Here is a 21125-nt window from a genome sequence, read left to right on the forward strand (position 1 = left end):
AAATTCAATTCATTTAAGACTATTTATTGGATTATTCTTATTTGTTGAATGTTGTTATTGGGTCAAATATATTTTAACAACAAGGTTCTCAAGTTTTGAAACCAGTTTGGCGTGAGATTTTTAATCTTACTACGTGACGTCATTCAACCATGTTATCAAGTTTTAAAATAAGTTATGAATTATGATATATGAAGATTAATGTAGGCATAGCCCTATAAGAGTTACGTCACGAGATTTCAGCACCCTTTTGTGACAGATATCAAATGGCCCAAAAAGAACTTAATACAATAAATGTATACTAAAAAAATAATTTTATTGAGCTTAATTATTATGAAAAAATGGAATAATTACTTTAAAAATATATTTCTCTAACTTACTTAATGTCGCATACACTTTTTTCGTCTTCCGAAAGTAGAAGAAGCTATCCTATTCTCTTTGATAATCGCAGTTTGCATTCGTAAATGTATGTTTTTATACTAAAATACTTAAACACAGTAAACAATAATAAAAGATGGTTTGATTAGACAAAAGGCGGATTTTAGAATGTGAAGACTTGCAGCTTAAAAACTTTTATATGGTTTGAATTGCGCATTTTTAAAGACTTAAACTTTGCTTCTGCGACCCAAATTTAGACATTTTTCTCCTTCAACTTCTTCTTTAATTCTTTTATTTCTGCTTCATAAACTCTAAGTTGGATTTGTATGTTGGTATTTAGTTCCTTTATATGTTTTACCTAATAAGAAATATCAGTAATACAACATGCAATTGTTATTTTCTAAAGATAAAGTAACTAATGCCAAAAAAAAAAAAAAAAAAAAAAAAAATCATCATAAGAAGTTTCATCTTCTATTGTTGATGAAATTAGATTCATATCCACTAAGTCTATTTCTCTATTTTCGGAAGTAGGAGGTTCCAAACAAGGAATAAAGTATGTATGATCCTGAAATTGTGGAGATCTTTTTTCACCTGAAATTCGAAATAAAAAAGTTGCTTGAGATTTCCTTAATTATTAAATTTTTTTTAGCATCAGGATTGTTCTACCGAATAAAATGGGTTTGTTGGAGTTTTTGGTGAGCCTTGCAACTTTAGGTTTAAGATGTTTAAACAATGTTGGAATGGCTTGAATTCCTTATTTCTTCAAAATGTTTAGAACACAATCGAGAATTATATTATAGTTTCCAAAGATTTCATTTCATTTTTAGGACCCATTGCCTACCAAGGAATTTGTCCCTTGGGAATGAAAAAAGTGTCATCCCCTCAGCTCAAGAACGATTTCTGTAATCCACGGCGAACGACAAGAGGGCATAGGTATTTTAACAAAATATATCGCCTGTGTAGAGTTGTTCACCTAAAATATATTATTAAATTTTGAATGTTTTGGGCTCTTTATGTATGTAAACAAAAATACAATATACTGCAATATTGGCTTGTTTGGAGCATTTTTGACAGAAATGAGTGGCTTCCATTAGAATTTTTTTTTACCGATTTTGCACATTTGGGCGGAAAAAAAAATTAATTAATTTATATTTACGAATTCAATTTAAAATGATATTATGATAAATATGTAGGTATTGCTCATTATACTATGTATGCCATAAAGTTAAATTAATAAATTAAATTAATTCTTTTCCTGAAAAATATTTTTATACTCATTATTGATCATTTTGCTTCCCTGAACATCCAAAAACCCTCTTAATATCCCAAAATTATCTAACGCCGACGCGTTTCTAAGCAGCCAGGGCATCTTTTTAATATACTAATATCCACTCCGTCCCACGGGTTGTTCACCATATACTTTTTTTTAAGTTCGACCCTCAAAATATATGTCTAGACAATTTACGACCCCTACATCTCTCATTCAGAGAAGAATATAAAGTTTGGAGTGCATTAAGTAATATGCAAACATATTGCATCTTCCATATCAGACGACAGATATGGGAGTAAAAGAAGCGTATCTAGTTAGGTTTTTGTGGATCCCTATCTCATAGGAAATACATTTTAACATAATTCAGATGAGACTAATAAAAAATATGTAGATTCATCATTATTTAAGTTTTAATGCCCCTCAAAGTAATGTTAATTTAAATCATATTCTTCCCTTTTGGATATCATCTCGCGTCCCTTCGTTGTGTCCCACGACCCTCACAGGGGTTGCTATCCACCCCCTTGAGAACAACTACCATATATTAGCACTGAAGTACTTTGTACTTTAGTGTATAATGGTTAGGTGATGTATGGACTATGGTGCTAAATAGAAATTTATATATGTACTTAGAAACCAAACAGCTATGTATTTTACTTGTATTCGTTATTATTTATTGGACTAATGAAATATTTTACATATGCGATTTCAAGGGATGGATTATGCAAAACCCGTAGACCTGGATGTATAATAGGATATTAGAAGAGGTCCTTGGAGGTTAGAAACGCGTCAGTAGTATATTCGAACTACAATCGAACGATATACTGCTATGTTCTGTTTAAAAAAGATCAGAAATGAATAAAAATAATATAAAAATAGTTTTCTGCATAAGAACACTTCTTAATTTCCCAATATGATGTATATAGTATAATGAACATTACCTGTTTATCATACTATCATTTTATTAAATTTGTATATATCAAAAAATTAAATATCCTTTTTACTAAATGTCTCAAATGGTATTTCGGTGAAATTTCCGTTCGGCAAATGGTCCTTCCGCAAAACGTACATTCCGTAAATTGTCTTTCGGCGAAATGCCATTCGGCAAAAATTATAAATTGATATTTTGCGTTTATTTATTTTAGACCGAATAATTTGCTGTTGTCCAAGTTGTAGGAATGGTTATCCTAAGAAAAAAAAACCATCAAAAACATAGTGAGGAAGAAATTGTGAAGAAAAATATTCTCTTCATAAGTTTCCAAAAGATCCTGAACTTATTGAAGTATGAGTCAATTCCATCAGAAGAAAAAACTAGAAAACAAATCAATTTTCAAGAATCTGTAGCAAGCCTTTGCCTATATCAGCTTTTATTCATAAAAGATACGGATACAAACTCAACTCGGAAAATAATATATAGTCCACTTAGACGATATAAATTAAAATTTGATGCTGTCCCAACAGTATTTTCGGATATTCCAAAAAACTTGAGAAAACAAACTTTTCCTGAAAGGACAACAACTTTATCTACTTCTACTAAAAGGTTATACTTTAGAAAAGGCATATTAACATTTCAAAGTACTTTAAAGTGCATTGTTCTTTTTTCAGATTTGAGCAAGATAAACTTCGTCTTAATTCTCAAATTGAATGTTTATTTCAAGAATATGAGATAAAACAATTTCTGTTATTCTAATGTGATTCTCTAATACTATGTACGTCCAAGAGAGAGACGATTCATTAAAACCAATTTATGTAAATGAGCGGGAACAATTGATTTCTTGATTAACTTTGCGGAATGGATTTAAAAAATGGGAGACACTCTAAAAAAGATGGAGGTGGTTTATCAGTACAGTACTTGACTCATTCACGAGAGAACAGGAAATGATTCTCCTAAATGCTTAAAATAATAATACCTCTAGCTGACAAAAAAAGTAAATTTTGACCAAGATATATTTTTTCACTAATAATGGCGTTAGCATATGCGCTACTTGCTTTAATGCTTTAGGTGAGCCCGGTAAGGGTTAGGCCAGTGGGAGAGTTTTGGGCATGGGCTGTTTACAGTAATTGGTATATCATATGGCTTTTGTTTTTCAGTCAATTATGTAAGTTATTATCTCACTTCATTTCCTTCTTGTTAGCCAAGTATGAGAGACAAAGGTAAGCTGTGCAATCTACAACATTCTACAATTCTTGATGAAAAGTAAATTCTGTAGGTGTAATAGAGCAACAAAATTTGACATAAAGTTAAGTTGGTTGGCTAGTAATTTTATTAGCTGTAGATGATTGAAAAAAACTGGATGTCTTAAGATTAAAATCTAAGCTATACATTGTTTTTAGTGATCTGTATTTCCTGTTTGAAAGTATAACACGAAATACAGATCACTAAAAACAACATCCTTCACTGACTACAGTAGGTCTTACTCTCACTTGTCACATATAAATAATCTCCTCTATTTCTCTATATATACACTCTATTTCTATACATATATAGGCCTACTATAGCCAGTGAAGGATGTTGTCTTTATTAGAAAGTCATGGTATAATAAAAACATTTACATACAAGGTTCTTCATATATCGAATACATAATACGTGAAACAGTACTTTACTATACATAATATAAACTGGACTATTAAGACGGAAAGGGGAATAACATAAAATAAGAATACATAGTAGATATTTTTACAGTTGAATATAGGTCGAGTGTACAGAAGAAAGACTACTAGAGCTATTGACAAAGAAGGTTTAGCAAAGGTAGCAGAACAGGTAATAGATGGAAAGATGTCAGTTAAAGGAGCAGCGACGAACTTTGGTTTGTCAAGGACTACGTTGCAACGTTACATAAGCATGACCCCTGAAGAACGCCTGGCCAGTGGCTATGAACAGTGTAGAAATATAAATCTTACCATTCCTCCCTTCGTGGAGAAACTGATGACTAACCACATCAAAGATTTGGACAATCAATACCATGGACTAACTCCTGGTAAACACTTGGAGTGCACTTATGAGTTTGGAAAGGGCAATGATATTAATATGCTCTTGGACCACCAATTCAGCAGCTGGTTAAAAAATCGCATTGTTCCTAGAATGAAAAACATTTTCAAATGTTATTCATCTAATTGACTTTGCTTCCTACATTCTCTCGTACAAACCCAATAAGATGAATGAAACTAAACTGTCATTTAAATTGCTCTAGTTTTCGAATTTAATGGGTTTTTAGTTTAAATTTGAAGGGAAAGCTTGGTTTCGAGGCTTTCGGGAGCGACATGGGCTTTCATGTCGCAAACCGGAAACTACTTAAATAGCCAGATCTACAGAATGAATTTAACAAAGTGACTGTCGCCGAGTTCTTTCCTAATCTCTCGGATGTTTACAACAGGTAAAGAGTGATTCAAAACGAGCGCTTTTAGGATTGTAGAAATAAAACACATAAAATATTATATTATGATCAAAACTTTATTATGGACCGGAAAAACAATCCTTTACAATTATTTTTAAAAAATAATCCCCTTCATATGTTGGCCGCAACTGGCTTGAAATGGTTCATTCTTTTGCGCCAATTTTCGATGACGCGTTCGAGCAATGTGACCGGAATCTCACGAATAACTTGCTCAATATTTGCTTTCAATGCTTCAATCATCGCTGGTTTATGCACATAGACTTTTGCTTTTACGTAGCCCCAAAGAAAAAAGTCCAAAGGTGTGATATCACACGATCTTGGTGGCCAATTCACCGGGCCAAAACGTGAAATTAATTTTCTCACCAAAATGATGTCCCAATAAGTCCATTGTTATGCGCGCTGTGTGGTAAGTGGCACCGTCTTGTTGGAACCAAATATCGTGGAGACCATGTGCTTCAATTTGAGGTAGCAAAAAGTATGTTACCATGGCGCCATAACATTCGCTGTTGATGGTAACGTGTTGGCTACTCTCTTGGATACGGTCGTAATATTTTTTACGCTGTACGTGGCCTTCCAGACGACGAGACATCCCAGCAAGTTGCTGCCCCTTCAAATTTTTCGATAATTCTGCGAATTGTTAATTCTGAAGGTCGATTATGTGAATTAAGTTGGGCTTAATTTGCTAAAAACTTCTTGCATAGAAAGCTGATTTTCATAGTACACTTGAACAATCTGTACACGTTGTTGTGGCATATATCTTTCCATGATGAATTGTAAAACAATACTGAGTAAAAATGACGTATGAATTTGACAGAGCTCAGGTGCGCCTGTCCAAAAATCCCTACTGGAAAAAACTGCTCGTTTTGAATCACCCTTTAGTAATATAATATTTATTAATTAAAATTCAACACAACTTATCTGTAAGTTAAGAACTTACGACATTTCTACAACATAAATAAGTCTGTTATTGTTTTGTAATAATTATTGATATAAAACTGTTGAGCTTATAATTCTTTCTAATCGCTTGTGGCCAACCACTGTTTTAGATACAAGTTTTCTCCACAAGATGTATATGATATAGACGAAACAGGCTTTACAACTGTCCAGGCTCCATCTACAGTGGTCAGTCAAGTTGGGAAGAAACAAGTTGGGGCTGTCACTTCTGGAGAGAGAGAACAACTGGTCACTGTTATATACGCCATCAATGCTGGTGTTCAGCTGTTTCTCCATTCTATATGTTTTTGAGGGTAAAAGTTAACCCAGCCTTCTTCAATGGAGCCTTGCCTGGAGCAGAGGCTGAAGCTACCAAATCTGGTTGGATGAACAGCAATATATTTTCTGACCAGTACTTGCCTTTCTTCATAAGTCAGACAAGATACTCTAAAGACCACCAAGTCCTCCTTATTATGGACAGTTACGAGTCCCATGTGTCGTTGAAAACCATAACCACAGCTAAAGACAATGGAATTGTAAAACTAACATTACCTCCGCATATATCTCACCGTCTGCAGCCATTAGATTGAACGGTTTATAGACTATGAAACGGTGTTACAACAACGCGTGGGTTGATTGGCTGCGAAGTCCTCCAGGGCGTCAAATCACCATTTATGAAATTGCGGAGTTGACAGCAACAGTGCACACTGTTGCAGTTACTCCATCAAATGTAATTTCTGGGTTTCAAGCGACTGGGATTTCCCCCTTCAACAGAGACATCTTTTCTGATGATGCTTACCTACCTTCGAATGTCACAGACCGCCCTCTCTGCCAACCCATAGAACCTCCTGAGCGTTGGAAACAGCTGTTGCGGAAGAACCACTCACAGCAACCCAACCAGATCAACCTATAGATCATCAAGAACAGTTACAAGCAGCCACACCAACCAACCAGTCAACCAATGAATCTAGACTTAAAGTCACACCGCAGAGGTTAATGCCGATTCCAAAGGCACCTGCACGGAAGAAAAATATCAGGAGAAAACGTCAAAAAACGGCTATCTTGACCGACACTCCTGAGAAGAGATTGATTCAGATCGAAACAATACAAAGAGAAGAGAAAAAAAGACCTGATTAAAAAAAGAAGAAAAAATTTCGCTTGATACGTACTAATAATATCTGTCGTCACCTGTTAGATGACAATATGTACATAATTATGTATGTAATTTCTTATTAGTATAAAAAATAAATTAATAAACCTGAACATTTTACTAGTATTCACATGGTGGTTTAACACCGTCCAACACTCACCAAACTGTGGGAGAGTTGGCCCATTGTTACCAACTTGCACGATGTTGATTTTCTCAGAAAATGTAACTTATTAAATCATGTGCAGAACATATCAATCTATCTTGAGTATAAGTATGAATGCTGTAAGATAATTTGTTTACATATTATTCCCAAAAGACTGTAAAGTGGCCTAACCATACCAGCGTTTATATTTTATTCAATTCTTAACATAATACTGAAAATGTACATAAATTATAATATCGCTACATATTCGAAGCTACAGGCACATGCCTGTAATATTTCGTTGGGTTCTAGGAGGATTCACAATAAACATTTTTTACCTTGAACGTGGTTGCCTTATAACGATTTCGCCTTGTGCCAATTTCGCCTTGAGATGTTTTCGCCTTGTACTGTTCTGTCTTACGACGATTTCGACTAGAACCTTTGTTGCCTTGGATAATAATTAATACTACTTCTTCTTAGTTCTATATTTTTAAGTTGAATTTTTACCGTTGTATTCCAGCTTTGAGAAATTAGAAACAAAAAGATAAACTATCTGGACAATCACCATTCTTCAAACCTTAATACATAGGTTTCAAAGCATTATGAAGGAATAACGGAATGCTACTGCTTCGGTTTGTTGCTAAGAATCATTGGCATTCATATGCAGTACATTTCTTCATCAAAATGTCATGAAGATATATTGAAATCTCTACTTATATCAAAGATTGTATTAGAGCTATTGATCAAGATGGGGACCTTGTCCATGGAAGTCTATTTGCGTTTGTCAATATGATATATTTATATAAATGTAATATATCAGCATACTTCATTAACTTATCCAGGGAGTACTTTAGTACTGGAGTCTGCATTATATTTTACACGTCCTAATATGCAAGAAGTTGTGTTACACTTTTTTAGTATGTGTAATGACTTTTTTATTTGTGTGAGAATAATTCTTGATTTATTGTAAGTTAATAAAATTTTGGGAGAAAAATTTGAAAAAAATAGAATATTACTTTCAACGAGAATCATTTTGACTCATAACTGGTAAGAAAACTCCATTCTTAACATTTTATGGTTGAATATAATAATCAATAGGTCGTATTTACTATATTATTAATATAAATCTACAGTGTAGAAAAATAAGCATTTGATCTCTTGTCGATTTTGTTTTACCTACTTACAGATTTTCAATGAAATTGAGGTCTAGAGACTAGGCAGGCCACTCCATGACCTTAATGTGCTTCTTCTTTTTTAGTCATTCCTTTGTTACCATGATCGTAAGTTTTGGGTTATTGCTTTGCTAAAAGATCCATTTTCAGTTCCCTGCCCTGAGGTGAGGAGGTTGTTAACCAAGATTTTCTTGAGGATGGTCCATCCTCCCTTCAATGTGGCGAAGTTGTCATCTCCCCTTCGCAATGAAACACTATCAATACATGATTCTTGACGATGGGGATTTTTCTTCCTCCAAACATTCAAGTTTTGTTCATATGATCAAATGTCCCTCACTGTTAAAATAAACCTACCACTAAAATTATAAACTGTTCTTTTCTTTGACAGTGGCCAAACTTACAAAATCTGCAAGCCATCAATTATCCTCCGTAGGTAGTTTTTCAATTATTATCATAATTTATAATTGCTTATTAAATATAATAATTAACAGAGACGGATTAACGTCAACGCCATAATGTTTTACTTTCAAAGGCCATTAGATCATGTTTGAGCTACGTCACGATTTTGATTATCTATCCATGTCTATGTCAATGAATGGCACTGTATTACTTTTAGTATTACACAAAATTAATCTTATAAAAACAGTTTCAACTTCAGAACCCAAGAGATTAATTAAATATGGATGTGATTCAATCATCAACTTCTGAATATTTCTATAATCAACAAATCATTTCTTGAAATCAATCGGAGAACATAACTATTAATTGATATTACGTTATGTTATGTGAATATTTATAATAGATACATGATTAATGAAATTGCATGATTTATATGAAACCTGTATAAAAATTAAAGGAAAAAAATAGATTTTTTACATCTTTAGTTGGGATATTTATATATTTATAAATAGGGACTCCACCGAAATTTATGAATTCAATAATTGAATTTGTTAATTCATTTAGTAGACTTAAAAAAATTTCTAACAAATTGTACATATGGTACTAACATATCTTATCTAAAAAAATTATTAAATTTGGGATTATTTTACATTTTGCTGTCATTGTCCAAGACAAATGATCTTTTTTATAGTATTTACTTGGAAAAAATCTGCAACATTTGATAAGAATGAATTGTAGTCAAGTACATGCCATCTTTTGGTCTTTTAAGTCCACCTCTATTCATGGCATCCAAAAATGAATTTAAGATATAACTTGTCCCAGTTTTATCGACATAATTAAGATCATTTTCTTATGAACATACCAATTCAACGTAAATTTTTTGTTGTAAACATTTCATTATGCTAAATCCGCTGATGTAATAAATTACATTTATATTCTGGTAATTTCATCTAACTCTATGATATCTACATATATGTATATGAGAAATCATTCACAAAAATGTGTATGAATCATGCGCTTACCAGCTATTGTTTGCCATTTCAATAACTATTCTCCGAATGAAATTATGAATATTTGTATTCTTTGATCGTTAGAAATAGGTTTTCTACTCCCATCCCTAAATTTTTATTTTGGAAATGTTTCGATGTAACTTTACAATTCTCCATTATTTTTACCATAATGATTTATGATAATTACTTGACTAGTTAATTTTGTGCGTATTTGATACACATGCTTAGTTCCTTTTCATTCTTTTTAATGCCGTCTAATTTTGTAGTAAAATTAATTTTTTTATTTTCAAAATATGGGAAGACGAAATTTCGACGGCATAAAGAATTATTATAGATATTTTTGAAAATATGCCCTGGGTCAAATGTGAATATTTTTTCCCTCATCATTTTAAAAATGATTTTTAATATAAGGTGTCGTAATTGATAATTTATCGAAGTATAATTATATGAATATATATATATTATTACCTCCTTCTATTCAATATTTTTTGCATGACAACTTATAAAATATCAAAAAGAGTACATACTCCTTCTCTAGAGTGCTCCCTGAATTATCCGGATCACAATCACAGATTTTACTATGCTAACTTCGACCCATCACTTTTTGTGCCCTATCTTGTGTGTTTATAACTTTATATCTAATTCGTATTTTGTGATTATATGTGGCAATTAACCATGTTTCTGTTACTGTGAGGATTTGGGATCCTAACGAATGGAAGAAAAACATAGTTTCAAGACCCTTCCAAAATAAAGCATCCTTTTTAGTAGTTGATAAATAGTAAATACAAGAGCCGATTGATTTGTAGAGTTGCTGAGCTTTGAGGATTTAATAGGATGAGGATAACTTCACAGTTTGAGATTTAAAGTTGGAATATCATTTGCTAATATAATACTAACGATAATTAATATTTACAGCCAATTTCAAACTCACAAAAACTCTTAGAGTACATGCCTAGGATGAGACATTGAACATCAGTGACAAGGAACTTAAGTAAATCGTGGAATTGGTTGACTAATCTTCCTAAGACATCAAAGGAATCTTCTCTGTGGCATGCTAGAATCGGAGATATCTCTGATGGGCAAGAATTTATAAACTTGTCTTGGACAACATCATCTTTCATTTAAGTTCCTTTTCTCAAGGGATATAGAAGAATAAAATCATCAATTTCTATTTTGAAGAAGGACAAATTATTGCTCAGTGAACTATTTCGGTTACTCAAAGGATCACAAACACTGTACTGATCTCCAAAAGTGCATAAAATAAGTATGTGGGAAGGTGTACAATATAAAGATAGATAGTAAGAAATCCCTTTTCATTATATAATACAATATATTTAGCCTTTACTTTTCTATTAAAAGAAACCGTATTCAATCATTATAAGTAAATCAATCAATATTAACAATTTCATAAAGTATATAACTTGGGACATGATTCAGAATAATTTATTGGTTCCATTCAATCATTATAAGTAAATCAATCAATATTAACAATTTCATAAAATATATAACTTGGGACATGATTCAGAATAATTTATTGGTTCCAGTTTATTTATATTCAACTCTCAATGTAGAAGAGAAAACAGTACAAAAAAACAATTGTCAATTTTATGAAAGTTTCCTTAAAATCATATTCAAGTGCCTTTGAAATTGTTTTTCACTATGATATGTCTAACGAATCATTTAATGCATTTATGAACTTCTTTTGGTTATGTATGATCAATTTGCTGTTCACATCAAATCTCCAAAGATATATACCCTGGGTTGAGGAAATCCTCTTGTCAGTTTGAGAATAGCTAAAGCAAGGACTTTTACAATTCTGTCTGAATTAATTGAAGGGTTAACTAAGAAATATCTAAGAGATCTCTAGGATTGACTTTTCCTCCATTAAAATATTAACATATTGTATGGAACATTCTTGAACATTTTTTAATGATTTAGTCTGGAACGTAGCAGTCTTTAGGAACTTCATATTATCTTTTTTTTTTTTTTTGAGCCCTGTCTGAGGCCAAATAATATTTATTTATTGCTATAAGCTATTTCCAAAAAGATTGTTGTTACTATATAATTTGTAAAGAAGAGAGGGGCATACCTCCACATGACCCACCATTAGCAAAGAAGCTGTATTACAAATTACTTCTTGATTTACAGAACATATAAAATTTATTATAAACAGTATAAATTGGTAGATTTAAAAAAAAAATAGAAAGAAAATTATAGTAAAATTTGATATTACTACTATTTTTCTGATGTATATGTCAAGTTTAAAGGTTATATGATAATATCAATAATTATCTAAAAATATTATTTCAAGTATATCTAAATATACATAACCAGTGTTCGGACTAGTTCCCTGCAAAAATAACGTTTTAATAACTTTATTTAGTCGACTTAATCGAAATGGATAAACTAAAATAACAAACACAGAAGGGGGACATTACACCATGCAACAATATTTTTGTGCACAGGCTGAAATCCACTTTTATTATTGTTATTAAAGCCTTAGGACATGAAAATGACCATTAAAACTTTCAACTCATAGAGGTTTGGCCTTTAAAGCCTTTAAAAATATCAAGTTTTTAGGGTATAGGAATGATACAGTGTCATATTTTGGCATGAAAGGCCTATATAGATGAAAATCAAAGTTAATAACAATTAGATACAAATAACTCAGATCCACTAGAATCAAAAGATTTTCAAATTCCAAAAAACTCTAGTCGACTTCTTATTCTATTAAGTCGCCCTTATTTTTATCACTATATTTGATTTTTGTGGCGCAATCCCTTGTCGTTTTTTAATCAATCACAATATCAATTGAGGTTCTACTAATATCTGAAGAGACAAGATAGACAGTCACTAAAATATATCAGCTCATAAGTACTCATAAAGCAACTAAAAAGGATAAAATTAATTCGATTTTAACCTGGGTTTTAATAGGATTTTGCTTTTTTGACAAAGAAACAAAATATTGAAAATTCATTTCCATTTTCCATTCATTTTTTGACAAAAAAAAAACTTAGTATTTTCAAATAATCAGACAACAGCATATTAATGAAGAGGTGTAGCACCCCTCAATCTTCCGTCCTCATAGTCACAGGTCTGAGTTTTACATGTCGATGTTTAGAACACTAACCAAAAGCAATAATTTACTGATCAAATCAGAGTAAATTTTCATTTTAATGGGGTAAAAAAATCTGCGTAGTCTGCGTCAAATAATAATAAAAATATCAGCTGGCAATCTGCATACTACAGTTACAACTTTTGAGGTGAATAAACACGCCGCAATTGATTTCTAGTTTAAAAAAATATTATATAAGCTACTTACAATTAGTGTTGGATCTATCTAAAAAAACTATTAAGACTGCAGTCCTCTTGATAGATTGAAATTATTATTATTATTTTTTTTTTTTTTTTGGGCAATTATTGCTAATTTGTGAAATAATCTTTAGTATCTGAGATAGAGTGTTCGGTACTTCCGCCTTACACTATTTTGAATAGGACATTTCGGCTTAAAACCATTATTCCTTAATATATAAATAAGTGAGGTTTATATGTCGTTTTTGTATAATTTTGGTTGAAATTGATATTTTCTTAGAATTTTTTTTATGATTATATGTAATATTTACTAGCATAAAACTCATTAAATAGTTGTTTTCGCTGAGAATAATAAGAGGCTTTTACCTTGTTCGTCAATCCATGAGTATTGAATAATTCACTTCGTGTCTAATGATAATTTATTGATTATGGAGAAGAAACTATCCCTTCTTCTATTCAAATCGTTTCTTATTAATTTAACCTTATTATTTCTTTTGTCTCAGGTTCAAATTCATTAGGTAGTGAATTTCGATAGTATGTATGGAATGAAATTTTGGGGCATAACCCCTTTATTTTTCCAACAGAAAATAACCATTTAATTCTTTTTAAATTGATAATAAATATTTTGATTAAAAATATCAATTGCAATCAAAAATATACAAAAATGACCCGAGGAAAATATTTTAAGGGGAAAGTACATAGTGGCCTAAGATAGGTTTCTAAAAATATTGCCCGGGGGTAAATCCAGATCAAATCATCCAGGAAAAATTAAGGTCGTCACCATGACCTCTTTGATTTTCTTCGAAATCGCAGCAAAGTTAGCTTTCATGAAAATATAATAATCCTGAAAATGTGAGTGTCTAACCCCCAGCGGTTCTCGAGATATCACATTTTTTTAAATCAACCGTGTCGAGAATCCTATTGAAAATCGCAAAATTTAACTTTTTGGGTCATAAAATCTGTTTTTGAGGTTCTTTTATTTTAGAGGTGCAATATATCTGAAATTAGCACTAGAAAAGCTTATTGATACGAAAAATCAAAAAAATTCATTTATTTGCCTTAAAAACCTTCTATTTTTAATTCTTTTTTTTTACTTCCATCCACATTTCATCGTAAAAATTGATGTTGGAATAAATATCTGGCCAAACCAATGGTTGACATCCCTTTGAAGTCCTTAAACTTTATTTTTTCCAAATATCTATTTTGGGAAACAAATAATTCTTACAAAATTAATACCTACAATTTGGTGCAAAATTCGTGTCAAACACTATCAATCTTTAGACTTTTAATATTTTCTGGATTATCTCATTTTCATTAATGCTGTGATTTTGAAGAAAATCGAAGAAGTACGGTGCCATGCCCTGAATGATTTGATGTGGATTCACCCCCGCAGGATAATTGCAATATTTTGAAAATTGCAAGCAATCTTATTAACTCCACATTTTTATGTAAATATATATATTTGATAAAAACTTTAACTATGAAATTTTATAATATACCATATACACAACGTTTAATCAACAATAGTCGATAATCGCGGTTTTTTTTTATTCTTTGAGAAAATGTCTGCCCTTCGGTGTTGGATAAGTTTTGATTTTGATAGTTTTTTTTTCCTTTTTAAAACAAAAATTAATTTCCAAATAGTTATTATCTGAATTCTGAACGCAATATTATTCTTTTCGTCGTGTTCTTATATGATCTTTATTTAAACTGATAAAATGATTTTTTATTAGAAAATTTCTTAATTATAAAAAAAATCAATAACATGTTTTTTAGTCAGGCTATGCATCCCATTAATTAAAAAATAACATTTTTGGTTTGAGTAATATATCATGTTTTAATTTTAGGATCTAGATGCACAATAGCTTGTTTTATTAGTATTTATTTACATCTTTCTTTAAGATGGTGTTACCTCGCAAACACAAAAATATACAACAGTCTATGTTTCTGCTTCTTTTTTCCTAATCAGTGTTCTGAACTCTAATTGGTTGAATTAATATTTGCGCTTGTTAAATTGTGAACAATTATTGAATATTAATCCATAGTTTGAAAGAATTAACTATACATAAAGGGATCATGGGAAAGACGAACAGACAAAAAATCAGGAGCAACGACAAAATATAAGAGGAAGAAATAATTTTTTTATCTACGCATTCAGCGAGCACTATGATAATAATATTAATTATGATAATATACATGGAGAGTGGACAATTTTCAGGAATATACAATATGAATGAACAAAGTATTTTTGACATGGGATAATTATTCAAAAATTGATAAAATTTAAATTGTAATTGTCACTCTCAATCTTTGGCTCAAAAATTGTCATATCCATTCCTAATTAAATATTTGAACTGTTTATAGAACTCATTACACTTTTCTGATGCATTTAATCTTCCTAAATTATTAATTTGCATGTATATTGTGGAAATAAAAAATAACGTCGATATCATTATTTATAATCTTTGCTAATATTATAATATACGAACAATTCACTTAATAAATTTAAATTTAAATCAGCTTATTTGAAATTTGCCACAACCCATGGATTCTAAAATAAAAAATTACAATTCTAACTATGAAAAAAATTCACTTTTCTCAAAGCTCCTCCAAATTGCCATGGCAAAAACTCTATTTAAGTTAATCATCTGTCACTTCGTGTCAAGGAGTAATTCATGAATGGACATATTCATATTCTCTTAAAAATGTGAGCTCTTTCATATCTTCGTGATTAAGTCCTTAGTAACAAAAAATACTGATACTGAGGTCTGAACTTCATTGACATTACTATCTAAATGAAGATAAGAGCCAGACCAAACTCATCTAGGGGCTCTTTTCGAAGAAATAATAAGACTTAGGCAAGGGGACGAATAGGTGGTTTCTTCTTAGAAAATGAATATTTGAATACTTATGATAGATTCCCAAATAAAAAGTTTTAGTTGAACGAGAGTATTGGTTTGTATATATCTTAAAAAGTTAAAATAAATTAGGGATTGCATTATGTACGCAATAATCGTCCTTTTAAAGATTTCTTTAGACATAATATTTTCAAAATGAGCCTAAGTAAATAGAAACTAGAATATAAAACCTGCTGACATCCTTTTAAACTAACCCATTAATTTAATTTTTAATTCCCTAACAGTAAAGATATTACTTGACAAACTCATGTGCCATTGATTCAAATTAGTACGTTTGATAGTATTGTTCAACAACTTTCTTCTATTTATGACTTATGGAAAGGTTAACATTTGCATGGAAAAAAAGACTTGAGTCTAGTAATCTATTTTTTCTATTTTTTTAAGCGGATCTATTTTTATAATATACTATACTACGCATTTGACATTACCATTTAAAAAAATATATTGCAATTTTTTTGGGCTAATTATAAAAAAATAATTAAATTAAACCCACAAAATAGTAACTAAAACTCCTCCAAGACCTTTCAAAAAGATATTATGGCAGCTGACAATTTTAAGGCAATCAACAACGAGAAAGAAAAAAAATGCTCGTTTTCTACTGAGCATCCATCCACTGTTTCTCTTGGGTCTTGAGCCATCTAGCTATGTTTAAAGCATTAAAAACTTGAGGTATACAAACTGGATTTTTTAAAGGATAAGTTGCGTTGTACAATAAATTTAACACCATGTAAACTTAAAATAATATAATTTATTATCACGAAACTTTTAAAATATTAACAAGTAACCTCAAGTAATATTCTTCTGTAAGGGAATAGTAATCTGACTAATATGCTGATGAAGTAACTACAGATTTATGATACAAACGTCGAGTACAATTATAAATTAGCAACATGCCCATTACTACTGAGTTAATGGAGAATACTACACTCACCTGACTAAAATCTTGTGGTGAAATTTGTTGAAAAGACTACGTTTTTGTCAATAAATGAATGATTGTTGTAAAAAAAAAAGCAATAAATTGGGTCACAATTAAAAATATTATTATCAGAAATCCTAAAATTAGATATTAAGAAATTATGATATTTGATGATCAATGAGATATACGAGGATATGGACTTTAAATATACACTTTATTCCACCCGAAGAGAATCCAGGATTACTCATATTAATATATTATTATAGATACATATACACGGAACATCTAAATTAACGGTCACTAAACGTATTAGATAAGCAGATTTGTAACATCCCCTCATTCCCGCCAGGACAAGGATTACAAAATATAAATCTAAGCTATTTGAAATGGAATTTGCTCATTCACTTTTGTAGAATCCAAACGTATGAATCTCCTATTACGATGACAAAGACGACCATTTTTCATCCGTATGAGATATCACCTTTGATATTCCTGTGTTTCATTTGTATCTAGATGGGTCCATCTTTTGGTTATATGATCTTGTATCCGAACCGATTCACCTATCTTCAATACGGATAGCTTCTTCCCATCTCCTTGTTTAAAAATTGGTTTTGGAACCCTACAAGGTTCTTGCTCCTCTTTTGATGGAGTTCAGGTAGAATAGGTATAATAGATCTAGTACTACGACCAAAGACGATTTTTGTTGGACTCAAACCATCTTCTATTCTTGGAGTATTTCTCATTTCCAAAATTCCCAGATAGATTTTTGACTGATCTATCTTATTTTCAGTCATACTTTTCTTTACTAAATATTTTAATTTCTTCACACAAGCTTCAGCCAATCCATTGGATTGTGGGTTATGTGGAGAAGAACATCGCCATTCAACTCCTCAAAAGGATATAAATTCTTGAAATTCCCTGGACGAGAAGTTTGTTCCACCATCTGATTTGGGTATATCATAATTTATTAAGAATTTCTCCATTATTTTCTTGATCACTCTTGATGTACATCCACTATGCTCAAAATAATGCAAAGTATAATATCCAGAAAGTCTTATCTACATAAACCAAGAAATTCTCGTCATTTTCGGTCCTTTAATTTGAGTCTCCATTAATAAACTAGGTAATAACTTCTGGCATTCCTTACACTTTCTCACCACATCTTCGATGTCCATATCTATTCCCGGCCAATAATTTATCTCTCTGGTACGCTGCACTATGCAACAATGAGATACATGAAGATTTTCCATTATTTCTTTCCAAGCTGCTGTTGGTATAACAATTCTTTTATTATTGACGATGATCAAACCTTCATATACCAATTGACTTTCTCTCAACTTCCAGTAGAATTTTAATTCTTCTGTGATATTTTTGATATTATTTCCAAAAATGTCTTTAATAAAATTTATCAATCTTAGATAATTAACAACTTCTTGTGCTTGGTTTCTCAATTTTCTCAATCTTCGATCCTTGATCTCATTCGTATGAATTTTTTTACCACATACAGCTCCTATTAATATTCTTCTCGCAACCTTAATCTTATGTAAATCCTCAAATATGTCGTCTTTCTTCGGATTCCAATATGGATTTCTTGACAAATTATCGGTTGCTAACATTTTTTGCCTGATTTCCATGCAACGGTTAAGTTATAACGCATTTGTGTTCTTTCTTTGATTTCTTTTTGTGTTTGATTCTCAATTTCGTCCAAAATTTTCTTATTGATGATATTTACAATTGCCTAACCTGATCTGATCTTTTTCAATATGAAAATGGGGTAATCCTTGAAGATAAACATTGAATTTTTTTGTTGCCCAATATATGGCCATCATCTCAAGCGTTGTCATTCCGTAATTATCTTTTACTGCACTTAACCATATAGAATTTGCTTCAATAAGATGCCATTTTCCTTCACTGTCTTCTTGTCTTATGATATAGCCAAGACCTTTTTCCTTAGAAGCATCAGTCTTAAAACAGTTTTTCTATGTGGCATGAAGTGACTCTTTTGAGGTAGTTTAACCAAAGACTTCTTGACATCTTCAAATGTGTCATCCGTTCTTTAGTCCATATTTACATATTCTTGTTGGATAATAAAGGACACAATGTGACGGATAAGTTGGATATTTCCTTTGAAAATCCGCTCATTTGATTGACCATTCCCATGAACCACCTCAGCCTAGTTCTGTTTTTAGGAGCTGGTATTTTTGAAAGGGCTTCTGTTTTTCTGGGATCGACATTAATTCCATATTCTCCTACGATACAACCAATATACTCACCCTTTCGGTTAGCAAATTGAAAATTTTCTTAATTGAGTGACATTCCAAACTACCTACTTCGATCAAGAAATTCTTTGACTCTTTTAAGATATTGTTCAAATGTCTCATCATATTTTAAAAATATCATCAACCAATTTCTTTGTATTTGGCAATCCCCCATAAGCTAGGTCCATCATAAGATTGAATAAGTCACTTGCTGCATTTAATCCCATTGACCATCTTTTAATCTTGAATCTTCCCACTGATTTATGAACGTTGTTAGGTCTTGGCTCTCATGGTGTAAAGGGATCTTCCAATATCCTTTAATCGCATCAAACATGGAAAAGTATTTATTTCCAGATTAAATGTTTGAAATTATCTCCTTGAGATTAGTCATAGGATGTATGGTCATTTGACAAACTTATTTAAATTTGTTAGATCCACAGTTAGTCTAACCTTAACATTTTTCTTTCCTATCACAACCAAAGGGTGGTACAATTCCGTAGATTTATTTCCCAGCGGTTTAATTATTCCTTTTGTCAACAATTCTTCCAATTCCTTCTTCGTAGCGTCTCTATAAGAAATGGGAATCACCCTTGCTGTGTAGATTTTCCAAGGTTCTACTTCTTCCATTAAATATATTTTTATCGGTCCACATTTTATCTTTCTTTATTCCATCAATTAACACAATATGATGCTCCTGGACAAGCTTATCTCTCACGGCTTTAATTTCTTCATCGGAAATATATTTCATTTCCTTGATTCCACGAGCACTATGTTCTTCGGCTCTTTTCCATCTACCTCACTTAATTTGGCTTGGATTATCTTCCGGGTAAAATTCTTAATTTTTTACACAACACCCACGACATTAGAAATTAAACATTTTCTTTGACAATTATAATCTCTTTCATCCCTCTTCGTCATTTCCTCAGCTCGAAATCTATCAATAACTTTTTGAAGGGTTAATTATTTTTCTTCTATGGCCATAAGCTTTTCCTCGTTTCTTCATTCCGAAGACCCACAATTAATTTAACTTTGATATTTTCTTCTAAACAGTCCTTATTACTGCATCGTTCATTTAATTCGGCACGATTTGCAGTTCGAGTTACCTCTACATAGACCTTCTTTTTGATACATGGAATGGAATTTAACTTTGTCAAGGATGATGTTATATTGAGATAGAAATTATTTACTTAATTCTTCTAAAATTTCAGGAACGGATAACTTGGTGTCTTCTTTAATACCAATTGAGACTCTTAATTTCTCTCTCATTTGTATATGCATGAATGATCTTAAATTCGCTAGTTGTTTTGCGTAAAAGTAGCTATCAACTCCTGCTGATTGCCTGTAGTCTTCAAAACTGAGTTTCCATTCAATAAACTCATTTAAATCCATGCTCCCTCTCAATATTACCTGTTCCTTATATGAAATTTTTCCGTATACTTTACACGCTCCATCCTTTGAAGGCAGATTTTGATCCTCATTGTCAGCTAGTTCCTCCATTTTTCCCCTGTAAGTTCCTTAATAATTTAATCATCCATACGATCTCTCTCTTCCATGAACATCGAGATATCATCTTGTTACTCCTTTGTTTCAGACTTGAACTCCAGTAATTCAAATGTGTTCTCTAAGAGATGCAATCTTCAACGTACTCTTTGATGAGAGACTTCTACTAATTGAATTGTGTTTGAACACTTCAGTTTATTAATACTCCGGGTGACAGGACCTTTGTATGCATTAACTTTTGATTTGATAAGGTCAACCTCCTTACTTTTAAGTTCTTCCATTATATTTCTTAAATTTGGTTCTGGTTTATCGATTGCGCCTTATAATAGATGAGGATCAATGAGATATACGAGGAATGGACTTTAAATATACACTTTA

At 31.4% G+C, this 21125-nt stretch overlaps 1 protein-coding gene across 1 annotated transcript in view; it reads right to left on the minus strand.

The window, feature by feature from the left end:
• Window positions 1-21125, minus strand: part of LOC121117966 (XK-related protein 6) — a 492224-nt gene that overhangs the window by 150447 nt on the left and 320652 nt on the right. The gene's annotated exons all lie outside the window — the stretch shown is intronic.

This window comes from Lepeophtheirus salmonis, chromosome 1, assembly GCF_016086655.4.
Source record: "Lepeophtheirus salmonis chromosome 1, UVic_Lsal_1.4, whole genome shotgun sequence".
Lineage (NCBI taxonomy): Eukaryota > Metazoa > Arthropoda > Copepoda > Siphonostomatoida > Caligidae > Lepeophtheirus > Lepeophtheirus salmonis.